The sequence below is a fragment of the Oryctolagus cuniculus genome, chromosome 9 (genome assembly GCF_051225735.1).
Source record: "Oryctolagus cuniculus isolate XC-2025 breed Fujian yellow rabbit chromosome 9, ASM5122573v1, whole genome shotgun sequence".
Classification (NCBI taxonomy): Eukaryota; Metazoa; Chordata; class Mammalia; order Lagomorpha; family Leporidae; genus Oryctolagus; species Oryctolagus cuniculus.
In genome coordinates, this window is record NC_142875.1 from 125,693,940 (window position 1) to 125,718,486 (window position 24,547).

General features: G+C 43.5%; 1 protein-coding gene and 1 non-coding gene across 33 annotated transcripts in view; one reads left to right on the plus strand and one right to left on the minus strand.

Moving 5' to 3' along the window:
* Positions 1–24,547, plus strand: part of CCDC91 (coiled-coil domain containing 91) — a 348,878-nt gene that overhangs the window by 127,994 nt on the left and 196,337 nt on the right. The gene's annotated exons all lie outside the window — the stretch shown is intronic.
* LOC127492188 (U6 spliceosomal RNA) lies at positions 17,189–17,295 on the minus strand. The gene has a single exon (XR_007921348.3). It is a non-coding gene; the product is annotated as a U6 spliceosomal RNA (small nuclear RNA).

Sequence of the window (24,547 nt, forward strand, 5' to 3'; positions counted from 1 at the left end):
TTTGTTTCTGAAGTCCCTTCCATCTTGTTTTAGTTTCTTGTCCTCAAATATTAAGCCTCCTGGAAAGTCTGTTTTTAGTATGTGTACATTTTGAATGTGTCTAAAGTACCTCTCTGCCTTCTTTATTTCTCTTTCTGCCGTATAATTTTTTTTGCTGTTTTTCGTACATCACTGAATGTTCTCTGGCTACAGAGACCAGTGAATTAGTGTGGTACACAGCAGCGTGGTATACAGTTGGTGTGGTAGAGGATTGTCATTGGCAGACTCCTGAGCCCAGTTACTTTGCTGTTGAATCGTGAAGTTTTGTAGTTTCTTCTCCCGAGCCTGTCCTGGGTCTTTGGCTCTGTCCCCTTGTGCTGCCGGGTCACCTCAGCCTCAGCATCAGCCGCTTTTCATTGAGATGCTGCTGCGTTTTGCTGTACTCCAAGCCAGGGTTCCTGCAGGAGCCAGAACACTTCTTCCGATCTGATCATTTCCTCCTGTCGGCAGAAACTCTTTAGTGGCCCTCTGTTTGCTTTAGGATCAAGGCCAGCCTTTCCCAGTTCCTTTTCCATACCTGTAACACAGGAAAAATAGTCACGCTTCTTCTTGGGGTCTGGTGGGGATTGCATGAGTTCATGTTCTGGAAGTGTTGAAGAACAATGCCTGGAACACAGCACTCTGTAAATGCTTACTCACATTGTTTTTATGACTTGTGTACTATCTGGCCTCCCAAGTAGACCGTAAGAGCCACGAGGTTTGAAAGGTCTGTCTTCCTGGCCGGCGCCGCGGCTCACTAGGCTAATCTTCCACCTAGCGGCGCCGGCACACCGGGTTCTAGTCCCGGTCAGGGCACCAGATTCTGTCCCGGTTGCCCCTCTTCCAGACCAGCTCTCTGCTGTGGCCCGGGAGTGCAGTGGAGGATGGCCCAAGTCCTTGGGCCCTGCACCCCATGGGAGACCAGGATAAGTACCTGGCTCCTGCCTTCGGATCAGAGCGGTGCGCCGGCTGCAGCGCACCAGCTGTGGCGGCCGTTGGAGGGTGAACCAACGGCAAAAGGAAGACCTCTCTCTCTCTCTCTCTCTCACTATCCACTCTGCCTGTCAAAAAAATAAATAAATAAAAAAGAAGAAGAAGAAGAACTGTCTTCCTTTTGGTATTATGCTCTCAGAATTTGGCAATATCCAATACCTGCCACATTGTCCAAAGTGCTATTTGGGAGCCTGATAGAAATTCCTGAACCCTGAAGCTGAGGTGGGAAAGCCAAGGGCTAGTTACATGTAGTTGCTTCTGTGGTAAGAGCGTGAATGAAGGTAGTAGATCAGTAGGAAGCAACAGAAAAGTAATTGAATATAGACAACACGAAGGAAAACAGTGGCAGCATTGGATTGCTAACTAAAGTTAGTTGGTTTCTTAACCTGTGATTTTTCTCCTATTAAAAAAAAAACATGGTTTCCTCCTGAAATAGCTAAGAAGTGAGTGTGCATACGTAGCTGTTCACCCCCATATGTGTGTTAGGTGCCTTGTATGGCCGGGTCCCGTGTCGGATGTGAAGGTCTCCTTAGTGGGAAGGCAGCACTGGGGGTCCTGGGGAGAACTGAGGTGGGGCATAGTATAAATGAGGCGATTCGGGTTGTATGTGAGGATGGTGGGGGGAGAAGGTTTTAGGCATAAGGAAAGGTGCTGAAAATACCATCAAGAAGACCCCTACAAAAAGATCAGTGTGGCTGGAGCAGAGTAAGAAGGGAGTGGGGGAAAGAGAAAGGTCTCTGAACAGAGGAGTTGGCCTCCATCTGCTGGTTTACTCCCCAGATGGCCGTAATGGCTGGAGCTGGGCCAGCAGCCAGGAGCTTTTTACGGGTCTACCGCATGCGTGCTGTGGCCCAAGCACCTGGGTCATCTGCCTCTGGTCTCCCAGGCCATTCACCCAGAGCTGGATTGTAAGTGCAACAGCCGAACCGCAAACTGGCACCCACGTAGGTTGCCAGCACCTTAGGCATGGCCTGTTATCCAGGCCACAACAACGGCCCTGTGAGTTTTATGTAGGGAATTTTGTTTTAAATTAAAGTATGTTTAATTTAACATTTAAAATACAAGAGATGCAGTCAAATTGTGCTTGAGGAATATACCGCAGTAAGAAGTGCCTTAAGAAAAGTGGCTTCATATTTTGTGAAATAGGCAGCCTGAGGTCATTGACACCTGAAACCTGACCGGCCGAAGTGTGGCTCCTTAGTCCTTGGAAGTTGGTTCGTGTGCACTCACGGCTGAGGACCCTCAGTGTGGCCGGAAGCTCTTTTTCTCTAAAGTGCTTTTGTGACAGTTTGTGATTTTCCCTTCAGTGGGCCCCTCATGTTCCCTGTACTTAGTTTTAGAAGTAAACCAGAAGTCCATCTTTGTTCATGTGCAGGTCAGTTGTGAGACACAACTGCCACTTAAACTAAGATTTTTTTTTAATTAAAAATTATTTTATTTGAGAGACACAAGGGAATACTTTGTTCCAGTGGTTCATTGCCCACTGTTAAAAGTTATTGGCCTTTTCTGAAGAAAGTATTTGAGAGACAGAGTGAGTGGGTGAGCACACTCTTAGACTGGCTTACTCCTCAGATCCCTGCAAGGGCTGGCTGAGGCTGAAGCCTGGAGCTGGGCACACAATCCAGGTCTCCTGTATGTCAAGTGTCAGTAACCCAATGACTGGAGCCCATCATTGCAGCCTCCCACCGTTTGCAATATCAGGGTGCTGGAGTCAGGTGCTGGAGTGGGAATTGAATGCAAGTACTGTGATGTTGGACACCGGTACCTTAACTGCATAGGCTAAGTGCCTGCCCTCTAAGACAATTTTCAATTTCCATATTAGTCATGGAAAATGTCACAACTTCTTTGTTTTTAAGTGTTAAATACCTTTGATCCTTAGTTCAGAGGATACTTTTGTGTCATACGTTCTTGATAATACAGAGACATTCTGCTAATTTTACCACTGAATTTTTGCTTTTAAATTTCTCTGCCCTTTCAAGGCTTTGCAGTGTAATTAGTGTTTGTGTGGCTGTCATTCTGCCCAAGAGTATAGGAAAAATTAATTGGAAACGTCTCCTCTTCTGCCGTACAGCACTCTATAGACAGGCGGCTGCACTACATTCTGGTTTGGATTTCCACTTCAGATACTTGTGGCTTCACTTGTCATTGGTTTTCTCTGAGCAAACCATTTTTACTGCAGTTTTTCCATTTACTTATTTGTAACTCATTTCTTCCGACAGAAGTTGTGGATGTGTTTTGTTATTTTCAGTCTTAAAGTAGAGACCTATAAATTAAGAATATTCTGGATCAGTGAATATACATATAGGATTGAATATTAGGACCAAGAGAAAAGTAAGTACATATGTAGATATTTGTTAAACATTTATTAAACTTGAACTGCAAGTGTTGTTCTTGGGACCTGCATTGTGGCATAGCAGGTTAAACTGCTGCTTGCCAAGCTTGCATCCCATATAAATGCTGGTTCGAGTCCCAGCTGCTTCCAATCCATATCCCTGTTAGTGCTCCTGGGAAAGCAGTGGAAGATGGCCCTAGCACTTGAGCCCGTGCCACCCATGTGGGAGACCCAGATGGAGTTCCATGCTCCTGTTTCTGGCTTGGTCCAGTCTTGGCTGTTGGGGAGTGAATGAGTGGATGGAAGATTCCTCTCTCTCTCCTTCTTTCTCTTTTGCTGTCACTCTTTCAAGTACATAAAATAAATCTTAAAAAAAAGTTTTATGCTCAGACAGCTCATTTTACTAAAAAGCAAAGGGTAGTGTAATAATTTGTAAGTAAAAGCCAAGGATTGAATCCAGAGTCTCCGATGTGGGACACAGATGCCTTAAATGTTAGGCTCAAAGCCTAGCACTTCCTTAGTTTCATGGAAGTTTTGTAGAAGTAACAGTAATGGGGTTTTAGAATCTGGATGAAGTACAGTCCAGATACAGTAAGAAGTTAAAATTTTTCTTGGACCTGTGGTGATGGGAGAAGCATCACCTTTCCTATATGCTGCTGACTAGTAGAAATTGCTATTTTTTTTTTTTTTTTGATAAGGGTATATAACATAGTGTCATTGGGTTTTTTTGAACCTCCTTTTTTGTTTACAGACTGAGTATTCTTCATCTTCTTGTTTCAGGCCGTTCAGCTACAAAAAGTTTTATTGGAAATAGGTGGTTAAAGTAAGAAAAAAAAATCTGTTGATAGCTTAAAGGCAGAGGCCGAAGATAAGCTTCAGATGGTGGGAAAGAAAGGAGAGATGCGCTTGGGAATAAATTGCAGTCCATTTGCTTTCCACTAACCTCGTAAAATTTGTCTTGTGAAAAATAAAAATGCACTTTTTGTACCTGGACTGTACATAGGGTATTGAATGGAAAATGAAGAAGTCTTCCTGAAATAATACTGAAGAGAGCAAATGAAAATGTGAATCAGTTGCCTGTTGTGCAAATAATGATTCAGTTCACTGTTGGACTTCAAGGGCCAGTAATTTTTATGCAAGTTTTACTAAAGCAAGGTGTTTGGGTTGGATTTTAAAGCCTTTGTCCTTTGGTTGACTTTCCTGTGCTTCATTTCACCATGCTTGTTTATAGTATTGTGGCACACATTTTGTTTCCACCAAATTCTTACTTTTGCATCCCTGGCACGAGTGTGGACACAGGATCTGAAACCTACAGACCCATTGTGTAAGCAAAATTGTTTGCCCATAGGCTGTCAACTCTCTTGCCTGTCCCTAAAAATGATATATTTAAATTTATGTCACTGGGTCTGTGTTTACTTGCCACACTTTGTGTTTAAGTATGAGCCGAACAACTAGTCAGTGACCAAGTGACAGAGATAAATCCACAAATCCTCCACAGTTGTTAGGGACATTTTGCCTGCTACTAAGATGGTTACCAGAACATCTTGATAGAGCGCCTGGATGGGCACATAACGGGGTGTTGCAGGCTGACAGGCGACATGCCCAGGCTTGTGGCTTTTGTAGAGCTTATTACAATTGAAGGAGTTATAGATATTTAGCTACTATCTCTTCTCCACTTAAGAGACTCGCCCTTTAAAACAAACAAGTCAAAGTAAGGACAGTAAAAATGGATTTTAGCCTGTTCTTGATGATTTTCCTCTCTATCAGCACGAACAACTTGTGCTTCCAGGTTAAGATTTATTTTTTGTGTTTTCAGTTAAATATCCAAGGCAGAGGCATTTGTCAGAGCTGTGACCTAGTGGCTTATAAATTTATTAAAATGATCAGTAGATGGTCTGAGCCAGCCAGTCATTCATAGATTTCTCCTTAGGTTTATTCCACCTTGATCGTGTAAAACCGGATGAACTGCAGGCTAAATACTATGTCCTGGCCCCAGAGGCAAGATCAAATACTGTCTTTCCTCCGAGCCTGTGGTTTGAGAGTTGCCAGTAGCCTCTCGGATGAATACTGTGGACTGGGTATTTGCAGCCAGCACAGCTGTCCTCCCGACAGAGGTTCATGTGAGGGGAAAAGAAAGTCAGGCTGGGCTAAAATTACAGGACAAAAGGATTGTATTCTGTGAAGACGGTGATAGTGTTGTAGTTTTTGCCATAAGCCTTTTTGGAAAAATCATTTTCGAAACGTTGTGCAAATGCCACAGATCTTGAAATAGAATTTCCCTCGCTCCTTGTTTTGAAGCCTAGGACGTGATGGGGATGATAGTCATAACAAATGAGGCTATTTTGGGACAGATTGCTTTCCGTGCCACAGTCCTTGACCAGAATCCAGAGATAGTTCCCAGTACGTGTGCAGTTGTATGTTGCCCTTCATTCAGGTGGCTGACTGTTCGTCCTAGGAGACAGAAGATGAATGGATAAATGGGAGGGTGTTGGAAGTAAAATGATGACTGAGGGAAACTTGGGACTTAGTGCTTCAGCCTTAACACCAAAAAAACAAACCAGTAAATAAACAGCCCAACTACTAGCATGGTGATATTAGCTTGTGTTCAGACAAATGCTTGACATTTCTTGGAAACTTTAAGAATGAGTTTAAGAATGACGAGGTCCTGTTGTTTTTGCTTCATGGAAGGTTATGAAAATTTTGGAGGAGATTCAGAAAAGAGCCTTGTAGGGGCCAGCGTTGTGGCCCTGCTGGTTAAGCCACCGGTTGTAACAGCCACATCCCTTATCAGAGTGCTGGTTTGGGTCCTGGGTGCTCTACTTTGGTTCCAGCTCTCTGCTAATGCACCTGGGAAAGCAGGGGAAAATGGCCCAAGTGCATGGTTCCCTGCCCCCATGTGGGAGACCTCTGAAGGCCTGTCTCCTGGCAACAGCCTAGCCCAACCCTAGCTGTTAAAGCCATCTGGGGAGTAACCAGGGCAGATGGAAGATGGGTATTCATTCTCTCTCTCTCTCTCTCTCTCTCTCTCTCTCTCTCTTCTCCCCCAGCTTTCAGGAAGTCAAGTAAATTTTTTTAATGCTTATTTGTTTGTTTATTTGTAAGAGTTACAGAGAGGGAGAGACAGAGAGGTCTTCTATCCTCTGGTTTACTCCCCAAGTGGCCACTAAGGCCAGACCTGGGCCCACCTGAAACCAGAAGCCAGGAACTTCTTCTGGGTTTCCTATATGGGTGCAGAAACTCCAGTACTTGGCCCATCTGTGGCTGCTTTCCCAGGTGTCTTAGCAGGGAGCTGGATCAGAAGTGGAGGAGCCAGGAGTAGAAGTGGAGCAGCTGGGACTCGAACCGGCTTCCATATGGGGTGCTGGCACTGAAGGTGGAGGCTTACCCGTCACACCACAGTGAAGTAAATCTCAAATCAGAAAAGAGCCTCCTATGTAATTAAAAGGAGACATGAGTTAAACCTAGTGAACTTTACCCTGACATTCTTCAGAACACTTAAAATAATAAAACTTTAAAACTAATTTTTTATACACCAGCATATTACCTTTCATAGAAATAAATTGACACAGAAGGTAAAGCCCTTGTTCAGACTGTGTTGGGAAGCATGCTATCTTTTTGGTGATTGGGGGCGTTAGTAGTTGATTAGTTTAAAAAAAAAAAAAAAACAGACTAATGTGAGTTGATGCCCTGTTCTTCCCTCTGAGTTTTCTCAGGGAAGCTCTTCGAGTCATTTCCCCCAGCCGATCAGTATTTAACCTTGTTTTACCAGTTTCTGTACATGTTGCCTTATTTATCACGCGCTGTGGGGTTGTACTGTTGACGTCCTGGCCAATAGCACATCACGTCATGTGTGAACAGTGCTTACCCAGGCAGGCTCCCTGCACTTCTGAATAGCACCGTGCATGGGGACCCCCTTCAGCCGGGAAATCATCAGCCATTGTTGTACATAGGTGAAAAGCGTGGTGCTCAAAGCCTGTGGCTCTGATAACAGCTAAAACAAGAGGCTGGGGGCCCCCTTGAGAGACCGTGGCTGGAATGCGTATTGAACAACTCAGGCTTTTTCCCACTCTGCGCTTGTCTGCAAAAACACATGGCGTATTGATAAATTTAATTTTATAAATAGAGTAGGCTAATTGTCACATATGGAGTCTACCAATGATGCTAATCAACTCTGGGAACAGATGAATATTGATGTCTCATCATTTGCTTTTCACTGTCATCTCTGCCTTTTTTTATTTCTGGACACGTTCTTCAGGGAATCCAGTCATTCATTATTGTATTCTCTACACTTTAAAATCAGCTATTGAGGGGCTGGCACTGTGGCATAGTAGGCTAAGCTTCTGCCTGTGGTGCCAGCATTCGTTAGGTGCTCCAATTCCTGTCCCAGCTGCACTACTTCTGATCCAGCTCTCTGCTGTGGCCTGGGAAAGCAGTGGAAGATGGCCCAAGTGCTTGGGCCCCTGCACCCATGTGAGAGAGCCGGTACAAGTTACCAGCTGTGGTCATTGTGGCCATTTGGGGAGTGAACCAGTGGATAGAAAACCTTTGTCTCTGCCTCCCTCTCTTTGTAACTCTGCCTCTCAAATAAGCTTTTATTGGAGCTTTAGGCTGAGCAGTCATTAGGGTTACTTTTCAACAGCTTTCTTATCTCCTTGATGCTTGTCAGGTTTCATGGGTGCTTTTGTGCTTGCCTGTTCTCCTAAGAAGGTGAATGACAGACTTCACAAATTATTTATTTTTTAGGTGATTTTTCCGTTGAAGATCTTTTCTGTAACTACCCACCATTATCATTTTAAAATTGTGGCTGATGATTCGATTGGCTAGTGTTTAATTCAGGATTTTTGTATCTGTTTATCAGAGAAACTGGTCTGTAGTTCTCTTTCTCTTCTTTATCTTTTTCAGGTTTAGGAATTAAAGTGATACTGGCTTCCTAGAAGGGTTTTGGGAAGATTCCCTTTCTCTGAATTGGTTTGAATGACTTGAGAAGAATTGGAGTTAGTTATTCTTAAATGTCTGGTAGAACTCAGCAGTGAAGGCATCTGGTCCTGGGCTTTTCTTTGCTGTGAGGGTCTATGTTACTGATTCAATTTCCATCTTGGTTATTGGTCTGTTGATGTTTCCTGTGTCTTCATTGCTCAATATAGGTAGGTTGTATGTGTCTAGGAATCTATCCATTTCTCATGGATTTTCCAATTTGTTGGCATACAGCTCTGTGCAGTAATTTCTGAGGATTCTCCCTCCCCCCCCCCTTTTTTTTGGTTAGTTGGGCCAGTGATGTGTCAGTGCTGTTTATTTTTTCTTTTTTATATTTTTTTATTTAGTAAATATAAATTTCCAAAGTACAGTTTATAGGTTACATTGGCTCCCCCCCCATAATTTCCCTCCCACTCGCACCCCTCCCATCTCCCGCTCCCTCTCCCATTCCATTCACATCAAGATTCATTTTCAATTCTCTTTATATACAGAAGATTGATTCAGTATATATTAAGTAAAGATTTCATCAGTTTGCACCACACAGAACATAAAGTGTAAAATACTGTTTGAGTACTAGTTATAGCACTAATTCACATTGTACAACACATTAAGAACAGATCCCACATGAGGAATAAGTATACAGTGACTCCTGTTGTTGACTTAACAATTTGACACTCTTGTTTATGGTGTCAGTAATCTCCCTAGGCTCTAGTCATGAGTTGCCAAGGCTATGGAAGCCTTTTGGGTTCGCCGACTTCGATCTTATTCCGACAGGGTCATAGTCAAAGTGGAAGTTCTCTCCTCCTTCTTTGATGGCCCCGTACTTTCCACTGGGATCTCACTCACAGAGATCTTTCATTTAGGTTGCCTTCTTTTTTTTTTTTTTTTCCCCCAGAGTGTCTTGGCTTTCCATGCCTAAAATACTCTCATGGGCTCTTCAGCCAGATCTGAATGCCTTAAGGGCTGATTCTGTGGCCAGAGTGCTGTTTAGGACATCTGCCATTCTATGAGTCTGCTGTGTATCCTGCTTCCCATGTTGGATCGTTCTCTCCCTTTTTGATTCTATCAGTTAGTATTAGCAGATGCTAGTCTTGTTTGTGTGATCCCTTTGACTCTTAGACCTATCAGTGTGGTCAATTTTGAACTGAAGCTGATCACTTGGACTAGTGAGATGGCATTGGTACATGCCACCTTGATGGGATTGTATTGGAATCCCCTGGCACGTTTCTAACTCCACCATTTGGGACAAGTCCGACTGAGCATGTCCCAAATTGTACATCTCCTCCCTCTCTTATTCCCACTCTTATATTTAACAGGGATCACTTTTCAGTTAAAATTTAAACACCTAAGAATAATTGTGGCCGGCGCCGCAGCTCACTAGGCTAATCCTCCGCCTAGTGGTGCCAGCACACCGGGTTCTAGTCCCGGTTGGGGCGCCGGATTCTGTCCCGGTTGCCCCTCTTCCAGGCCAGCTCTCTGCTGTGGCCAGGGAGTGCAGTGGAGGATGGCCCAAGTGCTTGGGCCCTGCACCCCATGGGAGACCAGGAAAAGCACCTGGCTCCTGGCTCCTGGCTCCTGCCATCGGATCAGCGCGGTGTGCCGGCCGCAGCGCGCCGACCGCGGCGGCCATTGGAGGGTGAACCAACGGCAAAGGAAGACCTTTCTCTCTGTCTCTCTCTCTCACTGTCCACTCTGCCTGTCAAAAAAAAAAAAAAAAAAAAAAAAAAAAAAAAAAAGAATAATTGTGGGTTAATTACAGAGCTCAACCAATAGTACTAGAACAAAAAAAAAAATACTAAAATGGATAAAGTATTACATTGTACATCAACAGTCAGGATATGTCAGTTTATTTTTTCACAAAAACCATTTGTTCATTTTGCTGATCCTTTGTATTGCTTTTTTGTTTGTTTCAATTTAGTTTATTTTTTCTCTAATTTTCATTATTTCTTTTTTCCTTTTAGTTTTGGTTTTGATTTGCTGTTGTTTTTCTAGATCCTTGAGATGCATTGATTTGGTGCCTTTCCAATTTCTTAATGTAGACACCAATTGCTATAAACTTGCCTCTTAACACTGCTTTCACTGTACCCCGTAAGTTTTGATATATTGTGTTGTCATCTTTATTTCCAGAAATTTTTTGATTTCTCCTTGGATTTTTTCAATGACCCATTGTTCATTTGGGAGCATGTTGTTCAGTCTCCATGTGTTTACATGTGTCCTAGAGATTCTTGAGTTGCTGATTTCCAGCTTCATTCCATTGTAGTCTGAGAAGACGCATGGTATGTTTTCGTTTTTTTGAATTTGCTGAGACTTGTTTTATGGCCTAGTATGTGGTCAATCCTAGCGAAGGTTCCATGAACAAGTGAGCAGAATGTGTATTCTATATCTGTAGGATGAAAAGTGCTGTAGATATCCATTAGGTTCATTTGGTCTATAGTGTCGATTAACTGTCGTTTACTTGCTAATTTTCATCTGGTTGATCTATCCATTGCTGAAAGTCCTCCATTACTATAGTATTGGAGTCTATGTCTCCCTTTAGATACATGAGCGTTTATTTTAAATGGCTAAGTGCCCTGTAATTAGGTGCACATATGTTTATGATATTCACATCTTTCTGTTGAATTGATCCCTTAATCATTACATAGTGTCCTTCTTTGTCTCTCTTAATAGTTTTTGTGTTAAAAGTCTATTTTGTTGGATAGTGGCATGGTTACCCCAGCTCCTTTATGGTTTCTGTTAGCCTGGAATATATTTTTCCATCCTTTCATTTTCAGTCTTCCTGTATTTTTTGTTGGTGAGATGTGTTTATTGTAGGCAGCAAATAGATGGGTTTTCTTTTTTTAATCCATTCAGCCAGGCTATATATCATTTAACAGGAGAGTTGAGGCTATTTTCATTCAAGGTGACTATTGATAAGTAATGACTTGGCCCTGCCATTTTCCCATCAATATTCCTATTGTGTACTTTGGATTTCCTTTGTACTTCTACTAGATTTTTCTGAGTTCACCTTTTTTCATAGTGATGACCATGTTTCTGTGTGTATCATATCCTTAAGCATCATTTGTAAGGCTGGTTGAGTAAATTAAATTTGTATGTTAGGGAAGGTCTTCATTTTATCTTCATTCAAAATTGAGAGTTTAGCAGGGTACAGTATTCTGGGTTGACAGTTTTTTTTTTTTTTTTTTTTTTTTTTTGACCGGCAGAATGGACAGAGAGAGATGGAGAGAAAGGTCTTCCTTTTCCGTTGGTTCACTCCCTAATGGCCGCTGTGGCTGTTGCGCTGCGGCCGGCGCACTGCGCTGATCTGAAGCCAAGAGCCAGGTGCTTCTCCTGGTCTCCCACGTGGGTGCAGGGCCCAAGCACTTGGGCCATCCTCCACTGCATTCCCAGGCTATAGCAGAGAGCTGGACTGGAAAAGGAGCAACCGGGACAGAATCCGGTGCCCCAACCAAGACTAGAACCCAGTGTGCCAGCGCCACAGGCAGAGGATTAGCCTATTGAGCTGCAGCGCTGGCCGACAGTTTTTTTTAAGACTTCAGTATATCTCGCCATTCTCCCCTGGCTTGTAGGGTAACTATTTTTTTTTAAGATTTATTCATTTATTTGAGAGGAAGAGTTGCACAGAGGCAGTGGCAGGGAGAGAGAGAGCGAGATATTCTGTCTGCTGGTTCACCCCCCAGATGACTGCAATGACCAGAGCTGGGCCAATCTGAAGCCAGGAGCCAGGAGCTTCTTTCGAGTCTCCCTCATGGGTACAGGAGCCCAAGCACTTGGACCATCTTCTACTGCTTTCTCAGGCCATAGTAGAGAGCTGGATTGGAAGTGGAGCAGCCGGGTCTTGAAGTGGCACCCATATGGGGTGCTGGCACCTTAGGCAGTAGCTTTACCTGCTGTGTCATAGGGCTGGCCCCTGTAGGGTTTCTGATGAAAAGTCAGCTGTGTGTCTAATTGGAGATCATCTGAAGATAATCTGGTATTTCTCTCCTGCACATTTTAGAATCTTTTCTTTATGTCTCACTGTGAAGAGTTTGACTACAATGTGTCATGGTGAGAATCTTCTCTGGTTGTATCTATTAGGAATTCTATATACTTTATGTACTTGGTCGTCCCTTTCTTTCTCCAAATTAGGGAAGTTTTTTGTAAGTATTTCACTAAAATGGCCTTCTAATGCATTCTCTCTTTCCACGCCTCAGAAACTTGTAAGACTCGTATGTTAGATGATTTGTTAGTATCCTGTTTATCTCCAACTCTGTTTTTTAGTTTCGTAATATCTTGTTTTTTTGTCTGACTGTAAAATATCCAGCAATTTGTCTTCTGACTTGGAAATTCTTTCTTCTACTTCACTGAGTGTGTTGTTAAGGTTTCCCACTGCATTTTTCATTCTATTGAATTTTTCATTTTCGATGTTTCATATTGATTTCTCTTTAAATTCTCAATTACATGGGAAAAATTTCACTCATGTCTTATATGGATTTCTTTAATTCTTGGATTTGCTTCTGATTTCTTCTGAGTAATCCTATGATAAGTTTTTTGAATTCCATTTCAGTTTTTTCTTCAGTCTCTTCATCTTCTCATTCTAGTATTGAAGTGTTGGTGTCATGTTTTCTTCCTTATTCTTGTTTCTTGAATTTCTGCATTTATTATTGAGCATTTGTGGTAATACTTATTGGGGTATTTGTTTCCCCTGTGAAGGCTTTTATCTGGTTCATGCCTCTGTGGCTTAGTGGAGTGTCTGTTCTCTCAGTGAATACCCAGAGGTGTGTGCTGGGTGTGGTGAGGGAGTTCTCTTCAGTCCTCCAGGCTGAGGGGAGTATCCAAGGTGATACCTAAGTTGGGCATGTTAAATGTCCTCTTTGTTTTTTGTTTTGATCAGAGGGGGTGTTTGTTGAGCTCTGTTGGTATGGACTCACTGTCAGCTCCTCTCTTCCAAGGAGACCAATGCTGGGTACTAGCCCCAGTGGTTAGAGTTTTCATCCATGCTGCCACAGGAACCACACAAAGGGTTGGTGCAGCACTCGGTGTGAGGATGGATCCCACGGCAGTTACCTCACCAGGGAATCAGGGCGCCTTGAGCATGTGGTGCCGCCCAGGGATTGTCCAAAGACCCAGCCACACCCTGCACCCTCCCACTGTTTTCACAGTCCCAGCACACAAGGCTCCCAGAGTCACATGCTCCCAGCCTCCCGTCAGTTCTCCCAGCCAGTCTCAGGCAAGCTCCCAGCCTCCCGCCTCCCGTCAGTTCTCCCAGCCAGTCTCAGGGCCTCCTCTAGGCTGGTTGCTGGGCTTGTGGAAACAAGTAGCCGTGCAGCTGTTAACGTATATCAAAAATGATGGCTGTCGTCTCTTGGCTAGTTATAGGATGGTGGTTCTGGGTGGTAGGGGAGAAAATGTGCTCCCCATTTTACCCTCTATATTGGCAGGTACGCTGACTCCCAAATTGCTGTAAGTCAGACTTATTCCGGGTTCTTCCCATACTTTTATTGCCAGTGGCTTGGGCTGCTGCACTCTGGTCTCACCTCACTCTCCAAATCTGATGCTGATGGTCTCAGCTGCTGGGGTCCTGAGTTGTACCTGTTTTAATCTTAAATCTCAAAGTGAGGAAGAGGATCAGGAGTATACATTTGTGTGTTTGTGTGTGTGTACTTAGGCAGCTAATAAAAACTCCTCATTTTCTTGGCACTTCAAATAAATGTTGTTTTTTCTCTCAAGTGTTCAGTTGGCTTAATCATCTAATTTTCTTTCTTCCATATTTCTAGGTAGCACATTCTCTTCTCCTTGGTGCTTTCAGTCTGTAGAAGGCTTAGAAGAGCTTGAAGGTGGGCAGTGGTTTCCTTTTATGACTGCAGGACATGGTCTTGCATGTAGACTCTGAAGCACCATGTTGGCGACACTGGTGGTTTACCCCATGGGATGTAATTTTCCTTCCTTCTTTCCTTCCTCGTTCCCTCCCTCTCTCCTTCACTTTTCCTTTCTCTTTCGTTTCACTTCAAAAAAAAATTTTTTTTTCTGGATACTTGGTTGGCCTACGAGAATAAGGAAATCCAATAGAATGACATCATATACATGTAGTTAACAGGACTTCTGACTTCTGGCAAAAGCAAGAGAAGTTGGTCCCCAAGGCACACAAGCCAGCCTGATGATAACCTCCCCCCTCAAGCAGGCCCATGAGTGAGAAGTGCCAGGGGTAGCACTGCTGTTCCATCAGTCACACTTGCCCAAGCTCTCTCCTTGAGCCTTAGGATCATTTGAGTAAATGGTGGAGACAGTTTAACCATCATTAGTTGCTGATGGGAGAAACCAAGAGTTTAGCCAAGAGTTTAGCTTAAAAAGCATTTTTTGAAACTTTATCTATTTTGAGTGGAACTCTAACATAAGGCACACACATCCCCTTTACATTTTCTTCATTTTGTTGGTTCCTGGAGCTCCTGGTCGGTGTCTGTGACCCTCTGTCCCTGGGAGGGGCGGCTTTATGAGCACCAGGGTTCCCAGTGACATGTGAGCGGTGTTCCCGTCTTGGCCAGCAGAAGTCAGGACTGTCTGTTCCCACAAGGGAACCAGGAGAAGGAAAATAAACGAGGCAGGAGACATTTTAAAAATCTTCTATGCAATAGGTCCTCCCCCCCACCTTGAAATTATGACTGGTTTATCACCAGAGTAAATGTGGGCTACTTTGAAGGATAGATTGAAAAAAAAGCACCTTCCCTTGATTTTCTCTCACCCGGAATCCTCTTCTTTAAGAAACACAAGTAGATCATTTTATCTAATTTCTTAGTAATAAGTGGAAAAAAGTAAACAGGCAACTCCCAGTCACTAGGGCCCTAATTCAAAAGAGCAGGATCCTCCCAGAGTGGAACTGGCTGGAATATTTTATTCTTGTCTAGCCTGGTTAGTTGTGAGCACAAAGTACTTAGTAATTGGTGGCAGTACAGGAAGAGAATCTGATTCATAGGTACATTAATCAGAATTATAGTTATTGGAAAATTGGGGCATAAGCTTATTATTCTGCTGTGTATGATTTTTAAAAGTGTTCCTTAGACCCTATTCAAGCAAAAAGATTTAAATGAATATTATCATACATATTATAAATTTTGTTCATGGTGACCATTTGGTGATTTTTGTAGTTATTGTTACATTATGTCTCAGAGAAAACTTGTAAAGGCTTCAATATTTGGCTTCCAGGTTCTGTTTTAGATTCACATTGGCAGGGTTAGGCTTCCTCTGTTGGTAAGTAGTTCATCCAGGAGCTTCTTCCAGGCATTTGGACCATCTTACACTGCTTTCCCAGGTGCGTTAGCAGGGAGCTGGATTGAAAGTGGAGCACCCTGGACTCAAACTGGTGCCCATATAGGATGCTGTGGCTTAACCTTCTGCGCCACAGCTTGGCTTCCAGTTTGTTTCCTAAAGTATGGCTGGCACAGTGTTACTTCCAGGTGCTGGGTGGTTGTCCTTCCTAGAAGTGAAGAAGCATCTGGGGATGGTTGACACCATGGAAGTAGACTGTGCAGACACAGGTGACAATCCTGGACACTGGTGTATTATTCTCACTCTTGAAAATGGAGGACAAAAGTCAAGGTGATCCTTGCGAAAATGCCCTGTGGGCAGGCATTTTTTTTCCCAGAACTAAAATTCACTAACTCATCCAAATCTGTATATTTATATGAATCACTTCATGTAGTTTTCACTTTTTAAGATAGAGTTGTTGGTGACTGTAGATGGTACTTTCCATTTTGCACAGTATCTTTACATTAATTCCTTCTGTAAGACAATCTTGATTTTAATAGCCTTTTATTTCAATGATGTGCAAAAAGCTTTTCCAGCATCACTGTTAGTCGAAGTTTTTCCGGACCAATCATCCCAAATTCAGCATGGTCGGAATTAACACGCTGCTTTCAGTTTATGGTGTGATTTTGAAGGTACTCTTGCTTCCTTGGAGATGTGTGCCTTTAATTCCAACAGTCTTAATACTAATCATAGGCCGGCGCCGCGGCTCACTAGGCTAATCCTCCGCCTGCGGTAGTCCCAGTCGGAGCGCTAGATTCTGTCCCGGTTGCCCCTCTTCTAATCCAGTTTTCTGCTATGGCCCGGGATTGCAGTGGAGGATGGCCCAAGTGCTTGGGCCCTGCACCCACATGGGAGACCAGGAGAAGCACCTGGCTCCTGACTTCAGATCAGCGTTGGGCCGGCCTCAGCACACTGGCCGCGGCGGCCATTGCGGGGTGACCCAACGGCAAAAGGAAGATCTTTGTCTCTGTCTCTCTCTGTCCACTCTGCCTGTCAAAAAAAAAAAAAAAATACTAACCATAATACTTGGTCCAGATAACAACATGCATTTAGTATGTTTTCCTTCTTAATGATTATATGTATTTTCATTTATTTGGGAGGGAGGGTGAGTGAGAGAGAGCAAGCACATGTGTGCACACATTCCCCGCCACTGGTTCCCTTTCTATACCCCTGCAGCGGTCAGGGGTCTATGCTGAGACCAGGGAACTCAACTGGGGTCTCCCAAGTGGATGAAGGAGCACAGCTAGCTGAGTCGTGATTGCTGTCTCCCAGAACCTGCGTGGACAGGAAGCTGGAGTCAGAAGCTGCACTGGGAGTTGGACCCAGGTACTCTGATATGGTTTGCAGGTGTCCTAACCAGTGTCTTAACTGCTAGACCAAACATTTGCTTTTTAATGGAAATTTGTGGTTGAGTTAATATTGTTTGTATATATTGATATACATAGAACATGAATATATTTCCCACTTTGTCATAAAATCATCACAGACAAGACTTCATTATATTCTATCATATATAAGGATAAACCTTATTTTTTTCAAAATCTCCTTGCTGTTGTACATCTGGATTACTTTTACTTTATTTACTATTTTTTTTAAAATATGGAACACTTCATGAATTTGCGTGTCATCCTTGTGCAGGGGCCATGCTAATCTTCTCTGTATCGTTCCAATTTTAGTATATGTACTGCCGAAGCGAGCACTGTTTACTGTTTTAAGATTATTATGTTTTGAATATATTTAGGCAGGAAAACTTGTACAACATATTGCTTTTCTACTGTAAATTACTAAGAGGAATTATTAAATCAGGTGATGGGCCATGTTACATTGTCAGTGCTTGTCACATACTCATCTTGTTCTACTTAAATTACATTTAGAAAGTTTTGTTACTTGAAAGTCAGAAAATGCTGTCACATTTCATTTTAAATTTTTAAAAAATTATACATTATTTGAACTTAAAGTACTTTAATCATGTACTATTTTGTTATGGGTGTTAATTTAAGCTCTATTTTTTATTAATTTTTTTAAAAGGGTTTACTTATTTGAGAGGTAGAGTGACAGACAGTGAGAGGTAGAGACAGAGAGAAGGGTCTTCCATCCGCTGGTTCACTCCCAAATGGCCGCAACAGCCAGAGCTGGGCTGTTCTGAAGCCAGGAGCTTCTTCCAGATCTCCTACCCTGGTGCAGGGGCCCAAGCACTTGGGCTGTCTTCCACTGCTTTCCCAGGTCGTAGCAGAGAGCTGGATCGGACTGAGCAGCCTGGACACAAACTGGTGTCCCTATGGGATGCCAGCGCTGCAGTCGTAGGTCTAGCCCACTATGGCACTGCACTGGCCCCCGTGAATTTTTTTTTAATGTTAATCACTTAAGGGAGTACTTTTTTGTTTTTGAAGATTTATTTATTTATTTGAAAGGCAGAGTTAAAGCGAGGCAGAGAGGTGGGGGACAGGACAGAGAGGTCTTCTATCTGCTGATTCACTCCCCAAATGGGTGCAACGGCTGGAGCTATGCCAGTCTGAAGCTGGTAGCCAGGAGCTTCTTCCTGATCTTCTATAAGAGTGCAGAGGCCCAAGCACTTGGGTGTCTCCTACTGCTTTCCCAGTCCTTAAGCAGAGAGCTTTATCAGAAGAGGAGCAGCTGAGAATAGAACCGGTGCTCCTATGGGATGCCGGTACTGCAGGCAGAGGCTTTCCCACTACGCCACAGTGCCGGCCTCTTAAAGGAGTATTACTAAATGCTGAGCAAACACTCAGGAGGCATTGCTGTTAAAGAGGGTTCTGAATGCTCACAGCAGAGTTTTGAATTTCCAGAGCCCACGTTTCAATGGGGATGTTTGCTTGTTGGGATAGGAAGAAAAGAATCAGGGAGCCAGAGAATCATAGGCAGCGATATTTTTATAGGATGGTATTGGCGACCTCGCTGACAAGGGGAGACCTTGGCAGGTGAAGGCATAGGCCTTAGGCACCCCGAGTTTCTGTGTAGGAGGCAGGCAGAGGAAGCAGTGAGTGTAAAGTTTCTGGGGGTAGGGTTGTGTTGGGTTTGTTCTCCGAAGGGGCAGGGATTTGGATGCTGGAAGGAATAGTCATAGCGGATAAGATGAGAGAGCTACTGTAGAATAGATTGCATAAGGCTTGGAGCGCCAATGTAAGGCTTTCGAACTTTACTCTGATGGACATGGAGAGCTGTCTCATGCAGAGGAATCCTGTGGTTGCCCTATGTATATGCATTAGAAAACCCACTGTGACTGCTCTGGGGAAAATGTACTGTGTGGGGGAGGCGGGCAGTTAGAACCTGGCGTGGCGATGGAGGTGGTGCGACCTGGCACGTGCACCATCTCTCAGAAGCAGAGCCAGCAGTTCTTTCCATCAGAGGACCGTGAAGCCTGAGAGGAGAAGTTGTCCTGGCTGAGGTCTGAGGAGCTTGAACGGGTTCCCACGTGCTAACCCAGGGAATCCTAAGGACGGAATCCGCTCAGTCTGGGGAAAGGTAACTTTGAGATGGCTTTACATCCTGTTGGACGTGTAGAGCAGGAAGTTGGTACAGGAGACCGGGGTTGGAGGGGCTTGGGGCCAGAGCGTTTCTGCTAGAGAACAGCCTCCATCAGTGTAAAAGTCAGCAGAGAAGTTGGCGTGTGGAGGGCCGGTGCTCCGCCGCACGCTGGAGCCGGGCTGCCGGGGCTTGCACCCTGCCTCACCCAGCTCTCGGGAGGCTGCGTGTTCTTGGGGAGCATCCGCTTCCCGGTGAGGGTTACTCTGTGGATGGAAGCATCGTGTGCACAGCCACACGTGTGCTGGTCAGAGCCGTGTTTCCTACACAGTAGGCTCGGTATCAGCTGGTCTTAAACATGCTGGCGTTAGGACTCCTTGACACTGTTAGTAATCATGGTGCATCCCCAAGAGCTTTGGCTTTTGTGGGTTCTGTCTTTGCTATTTACCGCATTAGAATGGAAAATGGGGACTTTTTTTTAATGTGTAACTCATTTAGTAACAATCATGAATCTATTATGTGATGGATAATATTAAAAAATGAAATAAGCATGTTTTCAGAAAGGACAGAAAAATGGCATTTGTATATGATTTTGTGAGTCTCTTCATTGCTTGGCTTCATGGAAAACCACTGGGTTCTCTCACATCCTTGCATATCCGGTCTTGTGTGCTATTACAGATTATGCAGCCGCAGGAAGGCGCCACTGCCTGCTCATGAGAGACGGAGAGTGAAAGATAAAATCATTGTAGTTTATGAGAGTTCCGAACACGTCCACTCCCCGAAGGTGTTGCAGGAAGACCTGGTTAATTGGATTTCTCTTGCTGGGATAGCAGTGTGTATACCTTGGCTCAAGGCCCCTTACACCTTGAAAGCCAGGAATGACCGTTGCGGTCTTTATCATACTGTGTCAGCGACCCTAACTCTTCCGCCTCCCCCTTCAGGAACTCTTGTGGCAACGTCACACTCACCAGAATAATCAGAGCATCTCCTTATATGAAGGTTTTCTTGCTAGTGGCAGTAATGCCATCTACCACCATAATTCCCTAGTGTCACATAATCTGATAAATTCACAGGTTCCAGGAATTCTTTGGGTGTGATTTCAGGAGACTACTATAGTGGCCTGTTAAAATTAGGATGCCTTGACCGTGCTTTGGAAATTTCACTTCTGTGTGAGCATGTCCTTTTCCTATTTTATCAGCCTCATCTCTGTGAAATTGGAAGCACTCCACATTTATAGAGAAGATGAGGAATGGGTGAAGGGAGGTCGAGAATGAATGAGAGGCTGGTGGGAATGGGAGAGCTTCGTTTGTCATCACTGCTGAGTAAAGATTTATCAATGCGAGAGGTATCAACTTGGTCAAGTACCATTCAAGGTTACCAAGACTGAGGAGTGACTATTGAGGAGATGCACTAGATACAGTAATGGTCCCTTTCAGATGCCCACACCCTAATGCCCGGAATCTGTGAATTTGTTAGCTGGCAAAAGGTTGTTCACAGGTGTTCGGTAAGGTCCTGGGCCTTGGGGTGCAGAGGTTACCGTGAATTTTCTTAGCCCAGTCTCAACACAGAAATCCTTAAAAATATGTAACTATCTCTGAGTGTGGTGAGAGGGATGGAGGACACAGAAACAGGGAAAGAACCAGAGTTTAGAACCATGTTGCTGGTTCTGAGATGTGGAAGCCATGTGCTGGGAACTGAGTTTCCCCAACCATTGGGTGAGCAAGTCCAAGGGTCCCTGCTCCCCACCCTGAGGCAGCCCTGTGGTTTTAGCCTGTGCATCTCATGCTGGCTTGAGACTTCCAGAACCAAAGGATAATAGATCTGTGTGCTTTAAGGCTCTAAGTTGGTAGTCATTTGTTGTTGTAGCAGTGGAAAGCTCGTCTGCGGAGGGTGTCGTCACGTCGGAGAGTGGATTTTGGCCTCGGTGGCGATGAAAGCCTGTCGGAGCAGCCCTAAGAGAATAAGAAGACAGGAAGGATAGTCACTGTGGATCCAGACAGTTTTTCAATGGGTGTGGGGCAAGGAAACATTTGTATTTTGCAAAGTATTACAGCATGTTTCTGTTCTTTAGGGTTTGATTCAGTCAGGGGGAACTCATGATCAAGTGAGAGAGAGGCCTCAGATCCTGGGGGTGGTGGGTGATGATGAAATTCCCTAAGGAGCTGAGGCAGTGCAGGATCTGGTGGGTGCTGAGTAGAGGGTGTTCTGTGTGCATAGAACCTGAGCAGTCCTTTTCTATGGGGAAGAGTACCTAAAAGAGCACAGATACTGTGCTAGCTAAATGCAATTAGCACACATGGAGAATAATTTGTCTTGGCTTCCTTTTCGGGAGAATGGAGTAAGGAGGATTTAGCAGATACTGGAGTTTGGAGATCAAGAAAGTGAAGTCACAGGCTCAGGTTTGCAGACAGAGAGGATCTCTAATACTACAGGTACAGATTTGACAGGTTTATTTGCGTTTGTATTTGGAATGGCTGGGCAACCTTTAATATTCCTCATCAGCCTGTCCTAGCAAACTTAAGACATCGGAGAGTAGAAACTGCGTTTCGTGTAGTCAGGTACTTGTGTGTGTGTGCACACGCGTGCATGCGTAGGAGACAGGAGGGAGAAATTGAGATATGCAGACTCCTTAACATCCCTATTACTTGCTCATATATAATGTAAACTAACATGTCTATATTTTTATGTGAGTGTATACACATATATCCGTACCTACATTCAGATATAAATGTGGACATGGGGACAGGAGTGACTGCAAGAAGAGATTGACCGAGGGAGTTGGAGAGGAAGGGTTCTGAGCCACAGGCACTCAGCATTTTGTCAAGCACTCAAGGGTGATACACAGCTCATCTCCCGTGTAGAAGGAGGGCTCCGGTGGTTGAGTGGGAGGCAGGCAGAGGTACTGAGTTTCCTATCACAGGGCAAAGCGGAGTTGGGGAAAAAGTTTGCCCAGCAGTTCAATTTCTTCACCTATAGTTAGGTCATTAGTAAAATATAGAGGAGGGAGGATGATGCCTGTTTTATTTGTGTGGTCTTTCCCAGTTCAGTGATTGCGTGACTGAATAGATCACTGAATGGATGGCAGATTTCTAATGTAGCAAGTGCTTAGGGAATAGTTGTGACTCACGTGATAAAGTAACTTCTCTAAGAATGATGTGTTGTTTAACAGGTCCTATGGGGAAGTTCTTGTCCTACCCTGGCTGATGCCTCAGTTCTTCGATGGAAGGTGTGTGTTGTTGGAACACTACTTTCCGAAAACTTGACACTTTTCTGAGGCCATGCTTTTGTTGGCTTTTAGTTACTGTTTGCCAGCATAGGAGAGACAGACAAATAGTTGGGCCTCTGAAAGATGTGATGCGTATTGTATGTCACAGATAATTTCTTCTGGAGTTTTAATTCTGTATCTAAAACTCTCAGTGTTTTTATTCTTCTGAACCAGCAGGTTTTTCTGCAAAGGGAATTAAGTACAGTGTGATAAATTTTAGGAGTCTAATTGTAAGCATGCAGAGTTTCCACTAAGGAGGTGACATTCATGTAACAATTGAGCTGAATGACTTGGAAATCTTGAAATACATGTCATTTGGAGTTACTAAAACCACGTTTACCTTGTCTGTTTTCTGGAGTTTAAGAAAGTAGTGGAGTTTGTTGATTTTTCTGCCAGTGGATATATTTCCCAATTTTTCTTTGTTTCTTTTCAGCATGATTGAACTCTGGTAAATATATTTTAGGGGAAGCATCATCTTTGTGGTTACATAGAGGGAGAAGAAATTTCCTTACTCTACAAACTTTCCCCCCTTTCTGTGAATATTTGTTACCCTCACTTGAAAAAAAATAGATTTCTTTGATATGCATGAAATATTCTTATCTGTATTCAACGTCAGACTTTATCCGTGTGTGGAAGTCTCGACCCTGAGAAAGGAACGCACGTGCAGTCTTCGTCACAAGTGAGAGGACGAGGATGATAAGGAGGACGGATCCATGTGCGTGGGACTGATGCTGGTGTGAGGCAGTGGCTGGCTGCTTGGCGTGTACTCTTTGTTTATTTTTCACAATCATTTTGAGGTAATTAGCCCCCTTTGTATGCATGAGGAAATTTGAGCTTAGCTGCTGGCTAAGGTCTTTTGAATAAGGTCTTTCTTCTAGGCTCATGAACCTTCCACTGTTTGCTTCCTCAATAAATATTTACTAAATGCTTGGCTGTGTGTAGCCAGTGCCCAGTGTCAGCCACATGCCGACAGAGAGAGAAGGCCTCTACTTATCTGGAGGCTGAGGGATTGTTTGTGCCCTTGGTCCTCAGCCTTGGTGTGAGACACGTGGTCCTCAAACATTGGTCTCCCTGCGTGAGAAACTTTGTGGTTTTATTCTTCTAAAGGTTGGTAATTTATTTTTGAGGGACTATATTCATACAGTTTAAATTGTAAAATATAAGAGGTTATGTAGCATAACGTCCTGTCACTGAAATTTCTACTGCCAGGCTTTTCTATGTGGTGTCAGCCAATGGTAACGGTTTCTTAAATAACTTTCTAAAGATGCTTTAGGTGCATAGAAATGTATTGGGTGTGTTTGTGTGTCCCTCTCTGTGTGTATTCATATATATATGAAAGATCTTTCCAAAAGGTATGGAAAATATGTGTTAAGAAAATGCTATGGTGGATTTTAATATTTTGCACAAGATAAACATTTTTTTTTGATAATCAAAGGACTAGAGCTTCACACTAGAATTTTCCATTTGATGGGTTAGTTATAAAATACCTTTATCATTTCTTTCTTAATTGAAACATCAAATAAAAATATACAATAATCATATTCAGTTATTTTACAAATGATAAACCACCTCTCAAATTTCCTTTTTTTTCATTTTTGATTCTCTTTATATACAGAAGATCAGTTTAGCATACATTAAGTAAAGATTTCAACAGTTTGCTGCCACACAGAAACATAAAGTGAAAAATACTGTTTGAGTACTAGTTATAGCATTAAATCTCAATGTACAGCACACTAAGGACAGAGATCCTACATGAGGAGTAAGTGCACAGTGACTCCTGTTGTTGACTTAACAAATTGACACTCTTGTTTATGGCATCAGTAATCACCCTAGGCTCTTGTCATGAGCTGCCAAGGCTATGGAAGCCCCCTGAGTTCACGGACTCTGATCATATTTAGACAAGGTCATAGTCAGAGTGGAAGTTCTCTCCTCCCTTCAGAGAAAGGTACCTCCTTCTTTGATGACCTGTTCTTTCCACTGGGATCTCACTCACAGAGATCCTTCATTTAGGTGGTGGTGGTAGTTGTTGTTGTTGTTGTGTTTTTTTTTTTTTTTTTTTTTTTTTTTTTTTGCCAGAGTGTCTTGGCTTTCCATGCCTGAAATACTCTCATGGGCTTTTCAGCCGGATCCGCATGCCTTAAGGGCTGATTCTGAGGCCAGAGTGCTGTTTAGGACATCTACCATTCTATGGGTCTGCTGTATAT